This window comes from Melospiza melodia, chromosome 8, assembly GCF_035770615.1.
Source record: "Melospiza melodia melodia isolate bMelMel2 chromosome 8, bMelMel2.pri, whole genome shotgun sequence".
Lineage (NCBI taxonomy): Eukaryota > Metazoa > Chordata > Aves > Passeriformes > Passerellidae > Melospiza > Melospiza melodia.
In genome coordinates, this window is record NC_086201.1 from 3,796,715 (window position 1) to 3,806,984 (window position 10,270).

Sequence of the window (10,270 nt, forward strand, 5' to 3'; positions counted from 1 at the left end):
AATAAAATAAAATAAATAATTGCCACTAGTGTAGGTTGTGAAACCATTGCTGCTCGCTGGGATGAAAGGCACCATATGTGAAACATGTTGCTGATTTCTTATCTCCAGAAAAAAATGTTATTAAAGTGCAGAGGGACAGAATTATTTGTTTCTGCTGTAGGGGCAGTGTTTCATGGGTTTAGAGGAGGAGGGTGGGTCCCATTCCCTCACTACATGCAACCTAAATGAGCTCTGCTGAACTAAAATGTCAGAATTTAGTTATAAAGGTTTTTTAATTATTTTTATATATTTTTATAAAAGGAAAATTTTTTATAAAAGGAAAGTTTTTTATAAAAGGAATTTAAAAAAAAAATGCCATAGAGCATGACTTTTTGCAGACATTCACTCTCAGTTGAATCACACATACATCTCCCTCCTCTAGTGCACAGCCTATAGAGTTGTGAGAAATATTATTTCTCAAACAGTGAAATGTGCTTCCTGGCCACATCTCCCCTATGATAATAATATTTAAAGCCTCACCAACCAGCAAAATTCATCCCCTCCTTTCCTTTCCTGGAGGGCAGAGGGAGCAAAATTCCCAGTGAATGTTTGCTATGGGGACAGTGAGCTGGGGGACAAGAGGACCCTTCCTCCCTCGGGTCCAGAGCATCCAGCGCCCAAGGGACCCCACCCTGGGTGAAGTGAGGGACCCCCAGCCATGGTCCCCAGGGACACAGCCTTCCCCTGCTCGTGGGATGCTCAGCACACTGCTTGCTTTGAGGAAACGCTGCCTGATCCCCAGTGCGGGTGTCCAACACGACATCTCCGAGCGCCTCGCCCTCAGAGAGGATGATGTGGCAGGGCTTTCCCAACGAGAATGGTTCCGTGTGATTCTCCATCTCCCCTCCCCTGCCCTCCTGCCTCCAGTGCAGGACCCTCAGTGAGTTAAAAGTGTAAGAGCTGCTCGGAAAGAGGTCAGCTAATAAATGATATCGAAATCCCAGTCCCAGATTTTCTGTTTCCAACATGCTGCGCAACTAACACTGTGACACTTTGGCAAGATGATGGAGAAAAATCCCGTGCCAGCTGACTGATGAGCACCCATCTTTTTTAATTAATTGGGTTGAGAAATGTCTCGTGTCAATTTGAATGTAGGGGCTCTTTGGGCTGCGTTTTTCTGGATACTTACATAGATACATCTAAGTGCAGATTTGAGATCCCAGCGTGAGGCCTCATAAATGATAAAAATATGTATATATTAGAATTATACACACACACACACACATGCACATATTGGATAAATTGATACTTAAACATATATGTGTGTATATAATGTTCTGTTCTCTGTTCTGAGAGATATTTATAAATAGATTTTATATATATCTATCACTATTATTCACAGCTCTATGTGCATGTGTATTGCAAAATCTGTTTGGCTTTTATTTCCTGATATGCTTTTTAGTTTTTAGCAGAGTAATATATCTGATTTCTCTTTAAATTAAATGAATTTATTTGTCTGCCTTCCCTTAATGGAATCAGTTTTGATATACTCTTTGTTCATGCTGTTACAGGCTTCAGTCTAAGGGCTCTTTGTATTAACTTTTTAAAGTTACATTACAAAGAGGTTTTAAGATTTCCCAACAGGCTTTTATTTAACCAGGGCTTTTGATCTCAAACCTGCTGGGGCCTAGTGAAATCCTTACCAATTCTCCAGTAACTCCTCACTATTGGAATTTGAAAAGACCCACCTGAAGGATTTAACTCCCTGTATGGCTTCAGCCATCCTTTAGATGCTTCTATTCATGCAGACAGCGAGGGGGTCGAGGGCACCCTTTGTGATCCTCCAAGTAGCCTAAGGTGCCCTTTGCATAAGTTGTACTCCTGAGGAAATAAAAATCAGGAGGACACAAACCTATATACCTTATTTCCTGCTATCTTTACTTAAAGGAGGAGCACAGGGGGTCTGCTTAACATCCTTTGCTACCTAAATACCTTTTGGACATGGGAACTCAATAAAGGAACTTTCATTGCATCCATTACCCTACTGCGGTGCATAGCAAATTAGATTTAAAAGGGTACTTTTTCCCTTACAGCTATTTCTATCATTTTCTTTAAAATTTCAATTTAGTGTCTAGTGACAGAATATTCTGTAATGTACATTAGAACTATATAACACCAATTATGCTAACTGTGAACATTATTTCAAAAGAATTAGTTATATTAAGTTATAGATAAACCGTTGGGAAAAAAAAAGGTCAGGTTAGGGGAAAAAAAAAAAGGAGCTATGTGATAATGTTTTACAGGAGCGACATGAAGTGAATGCTCTTTTCATTTTTTAATCCTTTCATTTTGCATAACCCACACCGAATTTTTGCAACTGGCTTGGTCTTGGTTGTTTGGGCAGGGGGGTGGCGTGTCACTGTGTTAGTTTACAGCTACAAATCGTGGTGTAAAACCTACAGCTGCGTCCTGTGGTTGTGGAGAAACATCATTTCCTCCGTTTGGGGGGGAATGGAATTGCAGAAATCCATGAAAAGTCTTTTGGCAGACACTGGTGACCAGTACACAGGAAAAAAAAAAAAAGAAAAAAGGAAAAAAGGAAAATATGCTGGCAGACCAAGCTTGAAAGAATATAACTAAGCACATTCTTGTCACAGTTTTGATTGTCTGTTTTCTTTCTCATGATTGTACCACACATGATATGTCTGTTACCTGCATTTTGTGTTAGCTTTCTGAGATTAACTCCTTTTTCTGTTTCAGCCCTGTGTTAAAATAAAACCGCTCCACTGAGTGCAAGAGAATCTAAATGGACCTTATGTTTTCATGACTCTTATTTTCATTTGTCTATTTCCTATTGGTTTGTGGGTTGGAGGAGTTTTGAGTTTCAAGTCGTGTTTCTGCTCCTTCTTTGTGTGCAGTTATCTGGATGGGCATTGCACTGGAGATGTCTTTGTGTAGATGAATAAAATAAAAATTCTCCATTTTAATCCTTATTTTTCCCCACCTTAGAGTTGGTTCAAGACTTTTGCTGGAACCGTGTGTGATTTGGTTATTTTAATTTGCAGGGATTCCTGGCAAATCATTTGTGTTTGTTTGACGTCCTGTGGGATCAAACTGCCATGAATTTTGAATGTTCTAAAAACTGTGTAGTTTACTTCAGCTAAAACCGCCTTCCACTTGAAAACATAAATCAGCACAGTTGAAATCTAGTCAAGGTCTTTTTTTTCTTTTTTTTTTTCTTTTTTTTTAACACTTGGGATTTGCCTCAGCTCCAGCTTGAGCTGAAGCATCTCTGTGCTGGTCCCTTGCATCCAGAAGAAAAGCTGGATGGCATTGCCATAAATCAAGTGCCAAATTGCCAAACAGAAGACAGTCCTGATTGTCCATCACAAGTGATGGGACCTTGGGCAGACCCTGAAATGTGCCCTGACAAGGATTGCACCTTCTGCAGGCTCACTTGGGGTGGGTTTTCCTGATTTGGGGCCTTCTCACCCTGGTTCAATGACTTCACAAAACCCATCAGGCTCCAAGTCAGTGAGGGAATCACAGAATCATTTAGGTCGGAAAAGACCTCCAAGATCACCGAGTCCAATTTAGACTTTCTAACTTTCAGCTGCAGCTCCAAGTGGAGTTACAGTAGGAGCTTTCACTTTTTCTCCAGCAGTGAAGTGAAATTGGAAGCAGATGTGAACGCTGGCATTGTCTCTGGGGGACAGATGATGTTTTTTCACCAGCTTGACATCTGTTGAGACTTGATTAAACCCAAAGCGTGCTGGGCTGGTCCTGTTCTCTAGATCCTCTGAAAAGGGATTTGTCCCACCAAGTGTATCTGAGGATTCAAGCCTCCCTTACAAATGTGGAAGCCTCTGAGCTGGGGCTTCAGGTTGGGCTTTTTTTTGAGTTCAGAAGATGCAAACCACAGTGGAAAGGTTTATATCTTTGTGGCATGGATGTTAGGCTTTAATATGAGTCCATCTTTATAGAATAGTGGGAAAGAAAGGCAAATTGAGAGGGGAAGAAGGAGCTTTTGATTGGCAAGGCCTGGTGATAATTTTGGATGGATGTCTGTGTGTGCCCACAGGAAGATGCCCTGATCCAAGACCTTTATTCTTAAAAACTTCCTGACAACTTTGCTGGGCAATGTCCTCCTCACCCACCCCAAAAAGAGGGAAGCTGTGTTCCTGAAGCACATCTTTTCCATCCCTGTGTGTCTTGGAGGGGTATAGAAAGCCCTAATTTCCATGTGGATGGTGAGGGATGCCTTTGTGGAGGAAGCAGCCCCGGGTGCTGCCTGGATGCCTGAATAGCCCCCAAGAAACCAAAGCATCCCAAGTTTTGTTCCACCAGCTCCCCCTGTGACCTTTGGTAAGCAACTTAACCTGTTGTCCTCAGGATCCCCAGTAAAATGGGAGACCTTAATACTTATCTGGTGGGATAACAGTGCTTAATACTTACCTAATTGGATGACAATACTTACCTACCTACCTCACAGGGGTGTTGTGAGGATTAATTAGCTAATGTTTGTAAAGTGCTTTGGAGATGGAAAGCGGTATATAGCAGTGCTAAGCACTGTGTCAGCACCCAGACCTTAAAATGGCTAAGGCTGCAATAAGAGTTTTTACATGTTTTTAAATAAGCCAATTCTGCCAGGCATCCGGATGCTGGGATTATTTTTAGGCAGAGATTTCTAAGAAAGTTGGGAAACAGAAGGGTATAATTATATGACCTGGAACCTTTTGTGGTTTCTTTTAGTTGACCAGCTAAACAATCTTAGGTGTTGTTTGATGAATTGTAAAAACTGCATGTTGGTGTTTAAGACATATCAGTGTTTACTCTTGCTGATCAAACAATATTCGTTGAAATAAATGTCTTTGCTACAATTTGGACAAACAAATATATTAAATAGGCCAGAGGAAGTATTTATTCCTGTGTTGTTTCTTTCTGTGAGCAGCTTTTTTTATCAGTGTAATTCTGCTCTTGTTCCCATTAGGGTAAGTGAAAGGTAACACCAGTGCAGTAAATGGAATTACACCAGATACAAAGCATTATGTGAGAGCAAAATTATATTTATATGTGGTCTGAAATGCAACTTGATTCTTGGTTTTAAAGAAAAATCAAACCAAACATTCCTAGAAATATGTATAAATGCAACTTTAACAGAAATTGTCAAACTCTTTGTTAATCCTGCTTGTTTCATGGCAACTCCTAAACAGATTTTGCAAAAGGAAGGTCTGGTATAGCATAGACCATATTTTCCCTTTTGCGGGAGGAAACTTTGCAAGGTTTTTGCCTTTAAATATTTTATTTGGTTCCTAATGTGGGCTCTCGATCCAAGAAAGCAACTTTATAGTTATCAAAGCACCCATTTGTATATTTTTTTTTTGTTAGAGCATTTCTTCAGATCTTTTCCTCCCGAGTGTTAAAGAGAATTCCCACAAATTCCTAAAATCTGTTAAAATGCAGAACAGTGCTCACATGGGTATGTTGTATGTCCCTGGTAGAGAGCCTGTGCATTTTCATCCTGAGTATGGAGAAGAAATTGGATCTGCTGCTGGGCTAAGCACCAGGATTTGGTTGGCTCTAGGACCAGTTCTTACATTTCTGCATCGAGCAAATGTAAAAATGGATAACACTTGAAATAAAGCCTACCCCAAAGCCTTTCGTGTGGATATCAGGTTATTTGAAAGCGTAATGGAGACCATTCACCATAACCAAGGGTGAGTGAAGGAAAATGGCACCAGAGGGCTCAGAGCAGCCAAGAGGAAAGCTCAGCCCAGCCCCGAGTGCGTTGTTGGTGTCCCAGCTGCCAGAACGACCAAGGAGAATTTGGGGGAAGCGGGCCAGGAAGCCAGGTGTGGTTGTTGGGAAGGACTTCTCCCAGATTAACTGGTGTTTGGCCCTTCAGCTGCCATGAGAGCCCTCAGGTGCTGAATCCAGCCTCGGAGCACAGGAGGAGGTGAAGGGAACGATGACACTGTCACCCTCGAGCTCATCAAGGCAATGCTTATATAATGCGTGCATGTGAATGTAATAGCTGTGGAGCACTCTGCACTTGGTGTTCCTGAGGAGGAGCTGAGGGGATGAGGGGACTTCGTGTTTGGGGGGAATTATTTGTATCCAGGCAGCCAAACTTGCAGACTTGGAAGCTGGGAAATTTGGTTGAAGAACAATACTCCGCTAACCCCTCAGTGCCCATCATCAGCATTTCCCAGAACAGGAGCTCTTGCCAAAATGGAGAGGATTGCCATAGCCAGTGCCTGGAGCTAAGAGGGTGAAATGCAAGGTGGGGAAAGAGGGGGTTGCAATGGGGCATCAAACAATGGGAAAAAAAGTAAAAATCTGAAATTCTATCTCTGCTCTCAGTGATTTTGGGCAAATCGTATAAGCATGGTGTAAAATGGGATAAAAGCCCATTTCTACTGCACTTTAGGAGTGATTAGAGACAGTGCAGTGCCCAGGTGCCACCATGATGGAGACAGACACAGGCAGGCAGAGCAGCTCCCAGTGGGACTGTGCTCTGCATCGTGTGGTGGGAGAGCATTTCTGCAATCTCTTTAGCCTCAGGAGACCTAAAGATGTAGCAGTGGATAGTTTTGTATATCTGGATTTAATCTTCTCTCTCCTGCCTTACCCAAATCAGCTCCATCTGATGGTGTAGTACATATTTCCAGCATATTTACTAGTCTGGCAGCACTCCTTTGAAAAAGAGATGTTCTGGGGGGAAAGCACAGCCCAAAGTCCACCTTCCTGAGCAGAGTGTGCTTGCTGCACCAGCAACGAGTGATGAGTAAATCAGCCAGTAACACCTGAAATTGCTTCAGTGAAGTCTACCAGAACTTGTATTCCAAAGGTTTCTTTCCTGCTCTAATAACTGCTTAATAAATAACAATTTCTGTTAAAAGAAAAAAAAAGAAAAAGAAAAAGAAAAAGTAGTGGTCATACAAATAAGGCAGTGCTACTGAACAGGAGAGCTCCAAGGGGACTCTTGATACCTGATCACTGAGGCTGTCTGGCAGTCAAAGAATCACAGAATCATAAAATCATAGAAAGGTTTGGTTTGGAAGGGACCTTAAAGATCATCTGGTTCCAACACACACAGCCACATCTGGGCTGTGATTCTTTCTATATTAAAAAAGCTCAGTGGTCCCTTCCTCACCTTTGTCCAAGGATTTCTGCTCTTCCCTGGGAGCAGCGCTGATGTTCCACGGAGCATGACCACCCTGGGGAGCCAAACTGGCCAAACTCTAGCCAAACCTGGGAATTGTATCTCCAAATGGTCCCTGGAGGTGTTAGCCCCAGCCTAGAGAAAGGGTGTAGGGTGTGGGATAAGGAATATTGGGAAAGGTGGAGGCATAGCAGCCTCAGAGGGGGCTGGATAAGACATCAAGAAAATACCCAAAGAAAACACCTTATTGCTTTTAATCGTGGCTGGTGCTGTAGGTGGTCAGATACAAAAGATTTAAAAAGGAGGACAAGAAAGGGCTGTCTCAAATTGAGCATTTATTCAGAGATGGCCTAAATTGAGCAAGGACAGGATGCGCAGAATGCTGAGGCCTGTGGCAGGCCGGAACCCTCTTGTTTCTGCCTCAGCCTCATCTTCATCACTGCAATGAAAAGTATTTGTGCTCTGCTCAGCGTGTGTGGATTTCTGCAGCCCTCAATGGGATTGCAGGGAGAATCAAAGTGAAGAGTCCTCTTTAGGTCCTCAAGAAATAGAGCTTTCTGCTGGTTAACCATTACTTTGCATTTTCCCTTCCTTACAAAACGACTGAGGTTAAACATTAAGCGCCTGCAGTGAAGGACACCTGTATTTGCTGGTCCCATTATGCAGCTCTACTGAAAAGGCTTTACAGCTGTCTAAATTAGCATAATTAAATCCACATCAATTAAAAAACCTCCATCATCTCTTTCCCCTTCAGATGCAGATAGTCGCATTTGTCTAAGGTGCTAAGTGACAAAGGAACTTCTTAACAGTGGAAGCCCGAGCTGAAAGGAAGAGTAATACCGGTTGTATATTGGCCCAAGGTTCACCTTAACACCAGTGGAAGTGATTAGTGGGTGCTGCTCTGCCTAAAGAGGTAGAGCTGCCTTTTGCATGACAATGATGCCAGGACCCAGAGCCAGGCATTAGAGATGTGCATTTTACAACAGGCTTGGCTTCTATTGCTCCTTTATACCCCATTAATGGGGAGAAACAAAGCCTGGCATGATTTGGCCAATTTCCCCCACCCTACTTTCTTCCCTTTTTTTTTTTTTTTTTTGGGTTTTTTTTTTTTTGGGGGGTTGTTTTTTTTTTTTTTCGGTTGGTTGTTTTGTTTTAGGGTTTTGTGTTGTTGTGTGTGGGGAAGCCCCAGTGACCCCAGGATAGCAGCAAAGGCTGCGCTGTGTGATGCGAGCGAAGAGAATTCCTCCAGATGAAAACTGACATGGGGTTCAGGGGTTAATTTCTGGAACAGGCGCATTTGCATACAAATGAAAAATGATGGAATTTCTGTTCTCCTAAATTTTCAATGTCATCAGCATCAAACAGCAGTCAGTGCTCCCTTGCTGTTTGAAGAATATTCATTACTTCAGAAGAAGGGGCACCTTGTTTGGTATTAATCTCCTCTTCAGGTCAATGACTTAATTTGCTAAACTCCATCTGAAGTGCCACTCACTTTTAGATTTCTCTGCTATTCTTTGTTATTTTTCATAACATGTTCTTAATACTTTTTTTATTTGTAAGGGGATACGCGTCCCCAGCAAATGCGAGCAGGAGGAAGGGCTGCCTTTATTTATTTATTTAGTTTCACCCAGAGAACTCAGCACCCCTCTGTATCATTTGTAACACGTTTTGGTGTCTGCTTGCCTTAAAATTCATGGGGGTTTTAGCAGAAAGAAAATAACTTTGCGGACTCAGATGGGAAAACAAACATTTTTTCCTTCAAAACTGACATTTAAATGGACATCTGGTGCCTTGTGCAGCAAGGTTATGGGGTGTCATGCCTCTAACAAAAGGTAACAAGCGGCTAAGTGATTAATCCCCCAAAGAAAATCACAATATTCTTTTAGTTCCTGCCTCTGGAAATTCTCATCTGAAACCGCAGCGTCTGAAGACGCACTCGAGGAAACTTTTGTGCTAGCTCTGGTTTCCCCATTGTCCTCCCCGTGTCTGCCAGGGGCCTGAGGAAGGATCCCATTTCCCTCCATTTCTGCCCTTCATGGTTATAACTCTTGTCCCCGAATAGGATTATTCAAGGGATCTTTAGATCTTGGGGGTCTCTCTGGGGAGTTGGCCCAGGGCTCTCAGGTGCCCATTCCCACCCCGCGCCCTGGGTGCTCCTGGCTGAGGGTCCCAGGGGAGGGTGGATGTCCCTGTGGGATGTGCAAGGGCTTAAACTCATGTGCAAGGGCTTAAAAAAAACCCTCAAAGTCAGGATTTGCCCCATAACCTTTTGTTTTCATATGTCCGGGGCTTTCTGAACTTTCCAGTCAGACTTATTCTTGATTCTGAAAATAATGGAGGTTTTTGTTTGTTTGTTTTTTAATTATTAATCAGATCTGATTTTTTTGGCATGAGCACTTATGGAAATGAAGCAATTGCACTGTCTGTTCTTCTGTCTGTCGCCCCTACTAACTTTTGAACCTCTTTGCCAATATCTCTCCAGTTTGTTAACAGGCTACAGAGCTCAAAGGTGTGAAGTGCTTTCCAGTTTTATTTTTTTTCCTTTCATATCTAACTCTGAAATGGTAGCATTTACTGTTGGAAATAGTACGGACAGCTAAGCTTTTCTCTTTTTCTTTTTTTTTCTTTCTCTTTTTTTTTTTTTTGGTGACTTGCAAAGGGGAAAAGAGGTGATCTGAGGATTAATTCCCTGTGTGTCTCTATGAAGGCTGTTAGCAATTAACCAACTCGCTCCGGATGCCTCCAAGTCCAGCTGGGTGAGGTTCAAGATCCTTGGCAAAAAAACATATCAAACACCAAACTATGTGCACATAGTATATACAAACAACTTGCATGCAATTGCCTCTTGCTGCCTTCTCTTCGTGTAACCGTACTTTAAACTGAGAATTTTGTGGTTTTTCCATATTTATGGAGCGTGTCACTCAGCGGGGCTGTAGTCCCGAGCAGGACCTTGAGCACTGGAAAAATAAAAATAAACAGGGGCTGATGGGGGGGAGTTGCATTCCTACCTGGAGCATTAAGTTAAGAGTGTCTAAGGGCCTTGATCCTCAGCCCCAGCCAAGCTGGATTTAGCATAGGTCATATTGAGGTGGGGCAAAGGGGGCTTTGTGTCATTTTTAGATCCCC